Raw genomic sequence first — 16546 nt, 5'->3', positions numbered from 1 at the left:
GCTAATTAAGCACCAATTACCAGATAAAAATGTCAGGGATTTCTATGGCCAGGCTGTCTTCAAACCTCAATGTTCAGATTTCAGGATCTTGAGTTGCTAGGATTATAGGCCTGAGCTACTATCACCCAAGTACAAGCTTATTTAGTGATCACAAAATTTTCTGTCTTTGTGCCAGTACTAGGGCTTGAACTCAGGGCCTTGAACTCTTACTCAGTTTTTATACGCATGGTTGGCACTCTACCACTTGAGCCATACTTTCACTTCTGGCTTTTTCGTGGTTAACTGGAGATAAGAATCTTGGATTTGTCTGACCAAGATGACTTTGGATTATGATTCTTATATCTTAGCCTCCTGAAGAATTATCAGACCTAAGCCACAAGTGCCTCAATTTAGATGGTAAATTCTTTAAACAGATAAGGCATAATATTCCAGAAAATACTTTTTAAAATCATTGGAAATGGTTAAAATGTTGCCGGGGCAGTCTGTCACATGATGGACATGTTATTGCTTTGCTAATAGAAACAAAATAATTTCTCATTTTCCAAACATGAGTTAAAACTGCTCATGATTCACAATGTTTACAATGCTTTCCTTCTCAACAAATAGCTCAGTAAGATAAAATAGAGAGTAGAACCAGGGCTGAAAAACTATAAACTGCTACTTGCTGTAAAACTATGTCAGAGACTCATCAGCATCAAAAGTTTAAATTCCTAAAAAGAAATTTTGGTGCTGGCATTCTCGACATTTCATCAACTGTTTAAAAAAAAATCAAAGAATATTGACCTCTCCTGAATTACGCCTCCAACTTGGCTCTAACATTTAAATCAAGGCTGTCATTTTGTATCTCAAAGGCAAAGGTAAAAAAATGTCAAGAAATGTCATCTGAAGTCAGAACCAATCTCTGAGGGGACTGTTAAAATCCCCTCTCCGTTCATCATCTCAACTGGCAAAGGAGCCCAGAATTCATGGTTTTCCATCTATGCTGAGATATGCAAGGGAAAATCCCCAGCAAAGCAGCGGATTATTATGAGTTAGTTACATTCTCTTCACTCCTAAAATTTTACATTGAATAGAACAATGCTTTTTTAAAATGCAGGTTAAGGGCTGGGTGCCAGTGGCTCATACCTGTAATGCTAGCTACTCATGGCAGGGAGATCTGAGGATCATGGCTCAAAAGTAGCTTAGGCAGGAAAGCTTGGGAGACTCTTATCTCCAAATAACCATACAAAAATAAAAAAAAGCCCAAAGTGGAGCTGGGGTTCTAGTGGTAGAGCTCTGGAATTGAGCACAGAAGCTCAGGGGTAGTGTCCGAGCACCTAGTTCAAGCTGCAGCACTGACACATGGACATGTACATGCACACACAAAATAGCTAAGATATAACAAGTTAACCTAAATGGCTTTGATTTTCTGTGTAAGAATCAGAGTGTAAATAGGAGCAGGCTCCCCTTTGTGTGTGTTTATAGTTCACATATGTGAATCATCATCACTTGTGGAGAACTTTTTTTTATAAAGGTATTACAGATGAGGGCAATTATAAATGCATAAACATATATAATATATGTACACATAGATATAGCTATATTTTGACCAATCCCTGTTTATGAGAAATGATACAAATACACCGCTATATATAAAATGACACTATTTCACTCCCTTTTCATGGAAAAGAGCAAGTGTCCAATAATTGTTCATGTAAGAAACAACTTGGCTTTTAAAAGACAAATCAAAATGACAACACCTGTGACTCAGAAGGCAAGCTTGTCCCAGCAAGTTCTCTGCTCTGTCATGGTCAGTTCCCTCCCTGGACACATTCTTCATTTGGTACTCCTACCCCACCAGTGTGAAGATTTCCCTTTCACAATTCCGGAAATCTTACAAAATAATGGCCTTCTCTCAAAAATGAGGTCAGGTTCTGGCCAGGCATTTCAAAGTTGGGCCACAGTTGAAGTGTGTAGATAAACAAACTAACTCAGCTTCTAAAAATAACAAATAACAAATGGCCCAAGGGTGGGGGGAACATCTTAGATGCCAGTGATTCACGCCTTTAATCCTAGCTACTCAGAAGGCTGAGATCTGAAGCTTGTGAATGGAAGCCAGCTTGAGCAGGAAAAGTCCCTGTGACTCTAGTCTCAACCACCAAACAGTGGAGCTGTAGCTCAAGTGGTAGAGTGCCTTGAGTGAGAAAGCTATACGACAGTGCCAAGGCCTACTCTTGGCACAAACCAACAAGAAAAGCAAAAAAAAAATCCAATCTATTAGAAAACAAATATAGTTTATGTTAAAAATTTGATGGTGTCTTTGTTAGTTTCTTTTCTCTCTTGCCAATGAACGTAGACTGTCCAGGATGACATGAGATTTTGAAGACATGGCAAAGGAAGAAGGAATTATCACTTGACATTTTTTTGTGTGCTTCTTAAGGTTACAGTGAATTCTGCTGCTGGCCACCAAATCACTGGGGCTCCAAACCCAGTCCTTCTTCTTGTCTACCCACATAATCACTCTGCCTTAATTCTAAGAAATGCCCATGTTACTACCGAAGTTTCCACAGACGCAGTGAGCAATGTCATTAGTTTTTTTTCAATCTTTTGGATATACATTTGGGGGTTTTGCTGTCATTATTTCACCACTGATCCCCTTATCCACAAATTCATCCTGAATTCTCCAGCTAATAAAGCCTAAAAGGAAAGCCCAGAAATCTTTTGTACGTGAAAACCACCATGTTACCACATTAATAAGAACAGTGTCATGATTATCCCTACCATGATCACTTGTGCTAATTAAAAACAAAGTCACCACAGTGGCTAGGAAGGATTTCTCTAGAACATCCACATTCGCAAATACAAAGTTTCACTGACTTCCAAGAAATAGCAAGCAAGATTTCCTCACTCTAGCCACAGTTGGTGCAGAACTGCATTTGAAGGAGAATCTTCCCACTGACATGCTTTTCCCACAAAGCCAGCCCTGTTTGCCAGTTGTGATTTACAGGCTGTGTCTGCAACATGGAGCTGCTGGACACATTAGTGTAGGCCTGCTTATGAAAGGATGCGGCTGTCTGGCATTAAATGACTTTCCAGAGACCCATCTCATTCAGACCTCCAGGAACTGCTCTCCCAGAACATGATCTGTCAGTGCTCAAGCTATTTTTCCACCCATTCTGAAAGAATGAATACAAAAAATTTGGTCCTGCCCTCTAGTCCTGTCTGTAAATCCCAGTGCACCACGAGTCTCTCTTGTTTCCTACTTCCTTGATTTCCGTCTCCCCCTTGGTTATAATTCACTTCTAACACCTCTGACTGTAACAGAGTTCTGCCTTTGGATTGATGGATAAAGAATGGTGGCGATCATGCTGTTTTGTTGTTGTTGTTGTTAAAGAGCTTAGCAATTGTTTTGTCTGCTACTTGCCTATCCACTCATTATTCAAAGGTCTTACCAGCTCTCATTTAAAGTTGAATTTGTTGGTGCATTTGCTGAAAGGCTTATTCTTTCTCTGTTAGAAAATACTGGAAAATCATCAATTCCCAACCTGCTTTTCTCTTCGCAGTCTTCATGGATAGGCTCTGATATGAACCACAAATCTATTTTACATGATTTAACACATCTAAGAATCCTTAAATGCTTAAATGCAAGTGAAAATAGTATGATTAAACTTAATACAGAAAAATATTTCCCATATAAGTTTATATTTAAGAGATAATTATGAATGCATTACTATCAAAGAAGTACTTAAACTATTTGATTAGTATTTTTTTCCAGTCTTGGGGCTTGAACTCAGGATTTGAGTGCTGTCCTTGGGCTTTCTCAAGGCTACTTGAGCCACCACATCATTTCTGGCTTTTTCTATGTATGTGGTACTGAGGAATCAAACCCAGGTCTTTGTGCATGCTAGGCAAGCACTCTACCACTAGGCCAAATGTTCAGCCCCTAATTAGTATTTTTTAAGGAGCATTTGGAATAATCTTAAATACAGGTATATATTCTCTCATCTAAAATACTGCATTCTACTGGAGTTCAAGAATGTGAAATGGTGTATGTTAGCCTGAAAACATTGCAAAAGGAGTATTTCAGTTGAAATAAACAATGTAGGGCCACAAGTGTAAAGGAAAGATTTCCTTAATAATATAACTAAAGCAAAATCATTAGGAGACACGGAGATCACAGTATTTAAGGGAAACCTAATGATTATAAAATGAGTCAGTATCATTATCCAGAATTCTTTCCAGAGGGTGTGTAAGGATTGGATTTTTTGTATTCTTCATTTAATAGAATTTCCAGTTAAGGGCTCATATTTCCAATATGCAGCTACTGTGCTGTTGTGTTGTTAATGCAGTGAGGATGTATAAAATGTTCATGATGACTCTCTTTGATTGCATAAATTTTAAAAACTAGATTATTGTACCTATTCAGTAGGAAAAGATGTACTTGGATAATCTTTTGTAAAAAGAGAAAAACATGTAAGATTACCGTGATATCAAAGAGTGATTCTTGACCCTTTCCTGATAACCCTCTTCCCTGTTTTTCTTATTTTGATGAGTCTAGTATTCAAGAAATAAACCTTGGACATAACTTAGAACACTAGATTCCAAGGGAAATTCTGCCTCCACATCAACTCTTGTGTATAAATATGATTTATTTTAACATTGATACATACTGGAACAAATGAGTCTGGGCTTCTAAATGTTCCTGGATTTAATTCAAGTCATAGAGATTTAGAGATTGAGAGTAATCAAAAGAGAACTCTGATTAGAGAGAAAACAAAAAAAGAGCATTTGCAAATGAGCTTTTTGTTTCCATGCCAACTTCTGCAGAATCAGAAGAGCAATAAAATAATTTTTCCACAATTTCTTTTTATTGTGTTATACTCAGTCCCTTCTATAGGCCGTATATGATGGGCAAAGCACGTAGTGCATTCTGTGACACTGAAGAGAAAAAGGCAAACATCAAATTAATATCCAGGACCTAAATGTTTAAGCAGAACCAAAGAATCTGTTTTAATCATTCAAGTCAACAAAGGTTAAGATAATAAAATAAATTTCAAAACGCTTTCCTTTTGTGGAACTTAATCTGTCTTGCTGAAGATGTTTTCAAAGATGCTATCAGTTTTGCATAGTCCCAGCTGTTAGGAAAATTTATTCTGAATACCCAAGGAAGAGGGAAGAATTTTACGAACACAGTTAAGCCAAGCTCCTGGGTGGCTCATTGAAATTTTGAGAGCTTAGGACTCATTTCAAACCAGCTGTTGGCTGATGATGTTGAGAGCCCTAAGCTCTTTATCTCAGTTACTGGGCTCTGTGTGATTTGGCATGGTGACGATGGCTGTCTGAATGACTAGATTAATAAAGGTACAAAAAAATAACGTCTACACTTTCTTCCTATGGCCTAATTCTACGGAATAAATTTGTCACAATTTGAGAATGCTATAGTTGAAAATTTCACTATAACATATTAAAGCACTTTGCTTAGTTTGAAGGTTACATTTTTAAGTCACTACGGATATGCCTTAGATGAGAAAGGAAATAAGAGCCATTAATACTAAAGCTCTGGATTTATGCCCGGGGGTGGTGGGACATGGTGAGGACAGATGGACAAAGAAAGTCTAATAAGTAATAGCAGTGGTAGGTGCAGATAAGAATGAAAAAGTCCTTAAAAACTTGAGTCTTGTCAGGAACCAGTAGCTTATGCCTGTAATCCTAGCTGTTCAAGAGGATGTCATCCAAGGGTCTCAGTTTAAAGCCGGCCTGGGGAGTAAAGTCTGGGATACTCTTATCTCCAAATAACTACACACACAAAAAGCCAGAAGGAAAGCTGTGGCACTAACCTTGAGCCAAAAAGCTTAACAGTGCCCAGGCCCTAAGTTTAAGCCCTAGGTCTGGCACAAAACAAAAATCTTACGTCTTTTATATTGACAATGAGATTCTGTTAATGATCAATAAATCTGATTTTTTTTTGCAAGGAGAGGCTCAAAATAAAAGAAGTAATAAATCAACTTGTACAGTACGTAGACTGCTTTATGAAAAGCAGCTAACAGTTTGTTCATCTGGTTATTCTGTAGAAAATAATAGCTACTAGCAAATATAACCAAGATCTTGCTAAACAGTTTTCAACTGGTGTCACTCAGTTGAGGAAGTAAAAACAAGAAGGGTTGAGGATGAACTTCAGTGGTAGAGCACTTGCCTAGCATGTACAAGGTCCAAGGTTCAATCCTGACTCTCCTCCTTCCTCTTCCTCCTAACCCATGCAAGTTAACTAGAAGGATCTATATTGCTCTGCTTTCTTAGGCTCCATCCAGAGTGTTTGGGGTATGACTTTGCAGCAGAGAATGTTTAGGAGATAAATGCATGATGCATATCCTTTTTTATTGTTTTGTTTTTGTCTAGACTGAGTCTATTGTACTTGCAAGAAAAAAGTCCACATGTTTGCATTTGTTTTTCTTAGGGTTTTCAATCTTATTCAGAGAGGCATAAAATCTTGAAGTTGGAAGAGTAGCTATCAGCAACTGGACATAGCTTAGCATCTTGGTGAAAAACACAGACTTGCAAATTTGTGTATGGGTCCTGCACTGCCTTATGGTAGATATGTGTGTAAGAAATGAAACATCACTTACTTGCTTGACTCCAATTCTCATCAGGAAAAACAATCGTCACATGAATATTGGTCCTACTAACACACAAAATTATTATTTGCCAGTCCTGGGCTTAAGCTTGGGGCCTGAGCACTGTCCTTGGTCTTCCTCAAGGCTAGAGCTCTACCACGTGAGCCTCAGCACCATTTCCGGCTTTTTTCCTACGTATGTGGTACCAAGGAATCGAACCCAGGTCTTCATGCATGCTAGGCAAGCACTCTACCACTAGGATAAACTCCTGGCCCACAAAATTATTTGGGGGGTTAAGAGAACGCATGGGAATGTAACCTGTGAGTACATAGGTTTAAATCCTGGTTCTGCCACTATTGTCTATGGACAGGATATTTAAATTTCTGTCTTGGGTTACTCATCTACGATATGAAAAGAAGGAAAAACTGTTTTTAGACTTGTTCAAGTAAGCTATGTTTTCACAAGTTGTTGATACCTTCAAAGAGCTTGATAACACTTTTTCATCATCATTATTTTAACCACAAATAGGTTTGTGATCTTTGTCAATTCACAACACAACTGACTTAGATAAACAGTCTCATCCACTGGAACAGAACAAAGTAGAGAAGTGAGAAATGGCTTTGGACCCCATTGTGTCAACACAGACAAGTTACTTTACCCCAGGTTTCTCCTAAGAAATACTAAAAACATAATCAAGGGCTGATTATAGGTGTGTGTTTGTGTGTGTCCCTTTACTCTTTTAGTTCAAGATTTCACTCTACTACTTGAATCACAGCTCCACTTCCAGATTTTTGGTAATTAATTGGAAAGAGTCTCATGAGACTTTCCCTCCTGGACTAGCTTTGAACCATGATCTTCAGATCTCAACCTTCTAAGTAGCTAAGATAATAGGTGTGACTCCTAGCCTGATGTTAACGTTTTCATATATTATTTTATTAATCTTTGCCAAAGCCATAGTTACAAATAGTGGTTCAGTTAGAATTTGATCCCTATCCAGCCTGATTCCAGCCAGATTCCATAGTGATTTCTCCCTGTATTATACTCACTCTTCCTGATAGCCTATTTTGCTAACTGTTCAAATCTTAGCAATGCTGCATATAACTTTACCTACAAAGGTGTTGAGAAAAAGTGAAGACTGTGAAATTAGTAACTGTAATGATCTCATAAAGTATTAGCTCATTCCATATGTCCCTTCACTGACGGAATCTTCTACAACTCTAGCTCAGGTCATTCAATTGCTACTTCCAAGTCAGAGACTCAACACTTCATGCTTTGAACTAAAGAAAGCCCAGTCTGTGTCTATGGCAGGTAGCATAGATAAGGCCCAGCCCTATCCCTAGAGCCTCAAGACCTAACTGCCAAAGTGTGACTTGTGCAGCAATGAGTTAAGAGAAATGCAAACCTGTAATGACATTTCCCGGAGAACTAGTGAAATCCTTATGTCAAACTACATTTATCGGTGGAAATCTAACACTCTGTGCCTTGTAGAATCAAACCAACTGATTATGATGGTTATATTACCCCTACATTTGTAAACTCAAGTTTGGCTCACAGTATACTGAAAGAAAGCGAGTGCAAAAATGTTAGCACCTTTTCCCCATATGAAATTGTATGCCATTAACAGGATGGAAAAACAGGCAACTTTCCCCTCACCCTTTACCTTCCTGTAGTATGACTTCACTCTCATTATTTATTTTTTTCATATATTTTTTATTGTAATTAATAGAAGGGTTACATGATATTTGCCAGATAGATGGTACATTAATTTCCATACATTGATACCCTTTCACATGTCTTGGTCCCCATTTCCCTCCCCCCCCACCCCCACCCCTCATCTTGTTAAAGAGAGTCTTTTCTAAAGAAGAAACAAAAATGGCCTATAGACACATGAAGAAATGTTCAACATCTCTGGTCATAAAAGAAATGCAAATCAAAACAACTCTAAGATTCCACCTCACCCCAGAATGGCCAGAAATCTAATAACAGATGCTGGAGGGGATGTGGCCAGGAGGGATCACTATTACACTGTTGGTGGGAGTGCAAACTCGTTCAACCACTATGGAAAGCAGTATGGCAGTTCCTCAAAAGACTAAACATAGAGCTCCCCTATGACCCAGCAATTCCACTACTTGGCATTTACCCAATCATCCAGAAACAAGGACATATTAAATCCACCAGCACAACAATGTTCATTGCAGCACTATTTACCATAGCAAAGATATGGAACCAGCCTAGATGTCCCTCAGTTGATGAGTGGATCAACAAGATGTGGTATTTGTACACAATGGAATTCTATGCTGCTGTCAGAAAGAATGACATTGCCCCATTTGTTAGGAAATGGAAAGACTAGAAAAGATCATATTAAGTGAAGTAAGCCAGACTCAAAGGAACTTAGGCTCAATGGTTTCCCTCATTTGTCATAATCAGTAGAAACCTTGGGCTCTCCTAGCAGAGATTTGCAATAGAGCAAAACCTTGATACAAAAGGCCATATAGTAGGATGCTAAATGAAAGGATCATTATTTATTAAAACACCAAATGCGAAGGCTTTTTTGGGGGGTGGGGTAATAGGCCATCTCTGGGACTCTCTTTTTATCAAGAATACTCAGATGGCTGCTACATTTCTTGTTTATTTTTTTAACATAGTTTGTCCCCATTCTACCTTTGAATGCTCTCTCCCTTTTGCAGATATTCTGTCCTAATCCCAGCTCTAACTAAAGATGTTTCTACTCTCAGGTTTATCTCTGATAGGCTATTTCAGTAAACTATCCAAGCAGAATCACAAATTAGACATAAGGAAGTTCATCTGGTGATTCCACCTTCCAGACTCTCTTCCAGCCAATTGTATCACATATCAAACTGGTAACCTCAATTCTATTATTCATTTCATCCCCATACATTCCCTTTCACATGCTCAAGTTTTTTGCTTGGCATATTGGACAAAACGTTAATTGGTGAAGGGATTCAACTTCTCTTTAATCCCATTCTTCATGTCCTTTCTAGCACTGAGATAACTGTGTGGCAAGCTAACCAATCAGATCTCAGCAGGATTTTTTGGGGGGAAGGGATCATGGGGCTTGAACTCTGGCCTTCATCTCAAGGCTACTGCCCTACCCCTGGACCTGGGCATTATCCCTGAACTCTTCAGCTCAAGGCAACCGCCTTACTCTTGAGCCAAGCCCCACTTCCCATTTTCTAGAGGTTAATTGGACAAAGAGTCTCAGGTCCTTTTGTGTCTGGGCTGACTTTAAACTTTGATCCTCAGATCTCATCCTCCTGAGTAGCCAAGCCGGATCAGGAAATTTCTATGGAACTGATGGGGAAACTTTCTTGTTTGGACCAGGAGACTTCTTGTAATCATTGCCAAAAGGCAGAGACATTCATAGACTTTGCATCACTATGACTGACTTTTACACATAACACCAGTTGCTACTATTACTACATCCCTCTTCTTTCTCCTTTCTTCTCCCTCTTTTACTTGGGATTAAACTCATAATCTCACACTTGCTACTATTTCTATTATATTCCTCTTCTTTCTCCCTTTTTCTTCCTCCTTCACTAGGGATTCTCTCATACTTGTTAGAGATAAGGTCTGCCTCTACCTATTGAGCCACATCCCAAGTCCTCCAAATGTTTTCTATTATGAGAAAAAAGGCACCCAGATTCTAGCTCCCATGGAAAATTAGAAATTTTCTCCCTTGTTTGGAGTTCTTTTGGCTCTCTGTCTTAGCCTGCCCCCTTTCTCCCTGTGGTAGTAAGCTTGCTTCCTCAGTATGCCCCCATTCCTCCAGTATTCATGTTTCAGGCTGAGCTAACATGCTCTCACCTGACTTCAATGCAGAAGGCTCGAGACTGTTTCCACAGTCTGTATCCTTAGTAACTTGTCTTAGCCTATGTGGGCTCCTTGCTTTCAATCTGTACCAATTCTTTTCTGTAGTAGGGACTAAATGACCTGACAATTTTAATAAATAATTGTCAATAACATCCTGTGCTATGAAGATTATATACATCAAATGATAAACATAGATATTTACAATGAAGGCCCATTGCTTCCTATGCTAGCCATTCAAAATGCCCCACAATATCACTTTAATAAAAAAATTTTTCTACCCAGCTGGGGGCATAAGTCAAATGGTAGAGTGCCTGCCTAATAAGTACCAGAACTAGAGGTCAAAGACCAGTAGGTATTCAGCTGGATGTATTTTTCAATATTTTACATCCATTTTCTTGGAAAATGAGCATTACTTTCCTTTAAATAAATCCTTCCATTTTCTATTTGTGTAATATTGTATCTATTATTTCCAGTCTTTGGACTATGTACTGCCATATACTTCATCTTATCTTCTAAAGATAGTTCAATGATTAAGTCCTAGTGCAAATACCACTTCTTTCCCACTTTCTTTGAATAAGAATTTTCACTTTCCTAACAACCCTTGGTATAGTTCTATAAGATATATCACCTACAAGTACATAGAATTCATTTTGAGGCACCCATAAGATTATCTGGTGATTAAGGCAGCAATAATATTTTATATATGCATGTCCTTACAAGTCTATGTTAAAGTGGATGTACTAGGTGGATCAGGACCTTCTTCTGGGGGAGCTTATGTTCCAAGGAAAGAGACTAAGTAAATTAATAAAACAAGTAAACTAATAAAACAAGCCAACAAGTAAATTAATAAAACAGAACCATTTCAAACTTAGATTTGGATAATGAAGAAGGAAGGTGACAGGCAAAATGGCATCTTAATGAGAATCAAGCCCAGAAGAGAGAGTGAATATAAAGTTCTGGGCTGGGCAGAGTGTGATGTGTCTGGAACATAGTGGGACAAGAGGAAGCCCAGTGTGGGCAGAGATGGTAGTGGGGCAAGGGTCAACCCTGAAGGTCCACGGAGGCCACATGCAATGGTGTGGATTTCAGTCTAAGATCTTAAACAGGGAGTAACATGATCTAATTTACAACAAAAGGTAAAGTGATCTCTCTCACTGTTGTGAAGGAGAGGGATTACATGGGGTCAAGAGTGGAAGCAGGAAGATTAATTGGAAGACTACTGCAGTAATCAAGAACACGAGATAGCTGTAGGTTGAGTCTGATGGCATTAGGACAGGAGAAAGAAGTAGATGGATGTATTTATGGGCTATTTTGTACAGAACACTGCATCACAAACATGGTAATGTGTGCCAACAGCTTTACGTTTTAAATTTCTGTATTGTGTTTTACTTTTTGATTCACTGTTAGGGCTTAATATACATCTGTTGGTTTGGGGGAAACCAAAGCAGAGTTTAAAAAAAAGGATCTTATATATAAGGAAACAGAGTAGATCCCATAAGGAAAGTTTTATTTTTAGTAAGGAATACAAATATGTAATACATTGTGGAATGATGTTGCTAATTCTGGGAAGAAATAATCATTTGAAACTAATAGTGCAAAGTGGAAGTCAAATTATACGATAGGATAAAAATACAACTTTCAAGTACCAAGTTCTATATTTTAAATAAGAGTACAAGCACCAAGCCCTGGTGGCTCACGCCTGTAATCCTAACAACTCAGGAGGATGAGATCTGAGGATCACAGTTCAAAGCCAGAGTCCATGAGACACTTGTCTGTAATAAACTCCTCAGAAAAAGCTAGAAGTGGTGCTAGGGCTCAAGTGGTAGAGTACTAGTCTTGAGTACAAAGAGGCTCAGGGACACACCCAGGCCCTGAGTTCAAACTCCAGGACTGGCAAGAAAAGACAAAAGAAAGAGTATAGACTTGGTGCGATAACATATGCATGTAATCTCAGCTACCTGGGAGACTTAAGTATTCAACCCTACCTTATGTATTTTAATAAGACCTAGTCTGAACAGGAAAACAGAAGGAAGGAAGGAAGGAAGGAAGGAAGGAAGGAAGGAAGGAAGGAAGGAAGGAAGGAAGGAAGGAAGGAAGGGAAGGAAGGTAGTCTGCAGTCAACATAGATGAAATTGTGTACCTAATCAGTTCATTAATTTTAATTAAAAATATAAAGGAATTTCCAGCCCTAACTTCTGATTCTCTTCAAGTATGATATCCTCATCTCATTATATGATAAATCTCCTAGTAAGTAAACTAGCACTATCTTACTAGAAAGGAATGTTTATGAAAGTCTAAGAAGCTTGCCTATGACCTGCTTTGTTTCTCCATTAGGAATCTGGGGAAAATCTGGACAGTAGAGAGGGGCCCTCTTCCCTCACATCTACCTTCCAGAACACTGAAGATCCTGCTTGTGCATATTTATCCAGCATTTTGAATTAAATCTAGCTCCCTTCAATACAAAAGAAAATACAAGAGAAAACAATATCATTTTTTTTTGCCATTTTCCAGCCTAAATGTTAAATGACCCTGAATTGTGTGAAAATTGGCCCCAGTCAGTGTGAAAACTGGCTGAAATCTATATGAAAGGCAGTCTGGGTTTGTCAAAGTAGTTCATGAACTTTGGCCAAACTTTCAAGGAACGCAGTCCAAGTCTCAGTTTGTACTGCAACATGAAACCAGGTGAATTTCAGATGGTTTTAGATTTCACTTGGAAAATTTGGCCTAGCTTTATAATCAATCATCACTCTTTGTAACGATGAAAGCCAACACACCTTTGTGCAAACGAGGACTGTGTGCAGACTGACGACAGCTGGGCTGTGAACCAGCCCCGCACTTCCTCTGCCAAGGGAAGGGTGCTCGGAATGGAAAGTTTCCCCTCTTACCTGGAGAGGGCAAGCTGAGTGATTCTGATACCGAGTGTAGAAAGACATGATATTCAATACGTAGAGACAGGCCATGTGAACGATTACCACCAATAGAACAAGTGGCTCCAGTCTAATCATTTAAGATTATGAGTGCTCAATTCCAGTCACACTCATGAACGCAGGTTAAACCTCTTTGACCATAAAGATGAGGATTTAGTTCAAAATAACTCATCAGCTATAGGAAGTTACCATGTTGCCCTAGGGCAGAGTCATTATTCCTAGATGAAGAAGTGGATGAGAAATAAAAAGGGAAAAAAAATCACAGTATCACTTGCATCCAGTTGAAGAACCTCAGAGACACAGGAACCCAAATGCAACCTTGGAGCTCAGATCAGCTGCATATTTTACTCAGATTTCTCCCTATGATGCAGGATCGCTGAATTTAGTAGTGATCTAGACATCTGCACATCTTACAGAAATGCCTACATCGTTTTGGTTCCCAACCTCCTGAAAAATCTGAAATGTACATTTCCACTGTGTGTGTGTGTGTGTGTGTGTGTGTGTGTGTGTGTGTGTACAGCCTCTCTCCCACCAAATCCTAGCTTTTGTGCACAGTGACATGAGAAAATTGAGAGGTATGTCTGAGTCACTACATCATTGGAACAGTATGTCTGAACATTTGGGTAATAAGGCACAGATGTGAAGCAGAGGACTTGGCACTACCAAGGTAACAACAAAGCATTCACCATTGGTCATAACAGTTGAAGGGCCACATTTGAGACGAGGAGAAAGAATGCTCTCTTTCCCACAGTGCTGAAATCATGTGACATCTTGTATCTGTCTTAAAAATCTAGGATCAACCTCCCCAACACCCCTCCCCAAGAAATTCAAGCATCATCCAAACTTACGCAAAATAATAAAGACATAAAAATGCATTAATTTTTTATCTATCCTAAAACATGCTTATGCAATAGCACGTAAAGTCTAACTGCAGAAAAAGGCTAACTTCAGGAGAACTCCACACTGACTGCAAGTTGCAAAGACAATGCATGCAAGTCTGAAGGACCCAGTAGTCACTGGAAATGTGGCTGATGCCGATTTCTAGAAGTGATTCTAGCCCTTGATCAGTAGGTCTCATCACTACAGCATGTTTTAGTTATAGGTATAAAAGTCAGATAATACAAGAAATATACACATTCATTATTAGTAAGGCATTCCCATTTACAAGAGAGGCAGAGCCTCTGACAGCCATGACTAAATTCTGCAGCACAGTGGAGCTTTGGTTCATTAAGGCAGGAGCTGGAAAACTAGATTTTTCTTAGGATAAGAAGAAAACAACTTACCCGAGGCCCCTGATCACCTTGTTCTCCCTGCAGAATGGGAAGATAAGATGGCTTTAGTCAAGATCTGTATGTGGTACTTAAAAGTTCAAAACATAAAATATACCATGGGGGTTATGCCATATGGATTTTTTTCAACAACATAATGAGGTTTCCATTATGGTTTTTCTTACCTTATCACCTTTTGGTCCAGGAGGACCCTGGAAAAAGAAAAAAGAGGGGGAAGAAAAGTTAATGGAAATAACTGGAGATCTATCAAGTCGGCTTAAAAGTTCTATACAAAGGACAGAGAGAGAGAGCTGTTGTTTCCCACATCACTTTAGTTTGTAAACCATTATTATGGTGGAGTTGGAGTATGATATGGATATACAGTTATATACTGATATACAGATACATACTGTTATATAGTAAGTCTATACTTAGGATATGCTGAGTAAATCTGCATGAAGCAAACACACCTAAACAAGAAACAGAATAATACTCATGTTCTTGGCACTGCTCTACAGTATTAGTAGCTGTTATTCAGGCCTCTGGCAATATGATTTTCCTATGTCCATTCCATAAATAGAGCCACACATTATGTGTCTGGCCTCATTTATTCCAACTGTGTGAAACTCATTCATAATTTTGTGCACTGTTGCAGACTGCTTCATAAAATTCCACTGTGTGACTATATCATAATTTATTTGTTTATCCCACTACTGATGGACATTTGTTTTCAGGCATTTTTTGAAGAGTATTGACAATTACAAACAGTATTCCTACAAGCATTTTAATGTTTTTCTTTGTTTTGAAATATCTATTGCCACAATATTAAGATATTGTGCAGAGGGGTTACCATTTCATAAGTCAGGCAATGAGTACATTTCTTTTTAGACACTATTACCCCTTCTTCCTTCACTTTCCCTCAGTTTCCTCCTCCCATCCCTGCCCCCAAGTTACATAAAATACACAAGTCAAAGCTTCCCTGGTATGACTTAACATGGGATAAGTATTTTCTCCATAGAATAAACAAATGCACAATTGCATTTGTTTACCCTTCTTTTCCCCTTTGCTACATGTCCCTTTTTGTGTCTAACAAAAAGAAAGTAAAAACAACCACCACTGCCACCACAATTCCACTTCTTGTAGTTTGATAAGTAGTATTTTAAATGTTGAGAGAAGTTACATCTTTGGATTCCTCATCTAAGGCTTTCTTCCCTCCTGTAGCCTCACTGTATATGAATGCCTAGAGGCCTAGTAAGTTATCATGTCCAATTACACTCTAGAGCTAGCGGTTTTTTTCTGGCAGAATATTATATTCATTTCTGTAAAATGTGCATGTAGGAAGGGTGCCATTAGGTAAGAAAGCATCTATATGTTTCATTTCGATGAATATGGATGGACTGTTTTACTAAAGATTTTCTACCAATGCTGACCTTATCTGCAGCATGAGAATCTGTTAGCTTCATCATCACCAATGCTTGTTCTTTTCTGTCCTTTTCATTTTATGTCTTTTGGTGGGTGACTCTAATAAATAGACCTGCTTTGAGTTCATATTTCCATCCTCATTAGTCAAAAACCTTTTAATTCACTCACTTTGCATTTTCTGTCACAAACTGCGCATGTCTTTTGTGTTTGTTCCATTTGATTGTCACATTATATGCTGGGCATATACAATAAAGGTGAGAATTCTTCAAATATTCTGAGTGAGGTTTTTTTTGATAGCTAAATTGGGAGACAGGACAAGTCTAGACAGGAAGAGAAATCAAAGTTCTAGCAAAATTTCCCCATTCTAGATTCCACAGGACACCGCTCAGTCACAGACAATGGGCATGGAGCTATGAGCCACCTTCTGCAATGCCACCTACCCAGAGTCAGCCACAATACAACAGCCCCTAACTCCCTTTCTCACTGGGGACCATTCAAGTAACAGCTG

General features: G+C 38.7%; 1 long non-coding RNA gene across 1 annotated transcript in view; it reads right to left on the bottom strand.

Moving 5' to 3' along the window:
• Positions 1-14660, bottom strand: part of LOC150047298 (uncharacterized) — a 32502-nt gene extending 17842 nt beyond the window's left edge. Inside the window, exon 1 of the long non-coding RNA XR_016539385.1 lies at positions 14632-14660. This is a non-coding gene — a long non-coding RNA (uncharacterized LOC150047298). The remainder of the gene's footprint in view (positions 1-14631) is intronic.
• Positions 14661-16546: the final 1886 nt, after the last annotated feature.

This window comes from Megascapheus bottae, chromosome 23 (assembly GCF_031878675.1).
Source record: "Megascapheus bottae isolate mThoBot1 chromosome 23, mThoBot2.hap1, whole genome shotgun sequence".
NCBI lineage: Eukaryota > Metazoa > Chordata > Mammalia > Rodentia > Geomyidae > Megascapheus > Megascapheus bottae.
The sequence above is the reverse complement of the archived record's forward strand: the minus strand, read 5'-3'. Positions and strand labels throughout refer to the sequence as shown.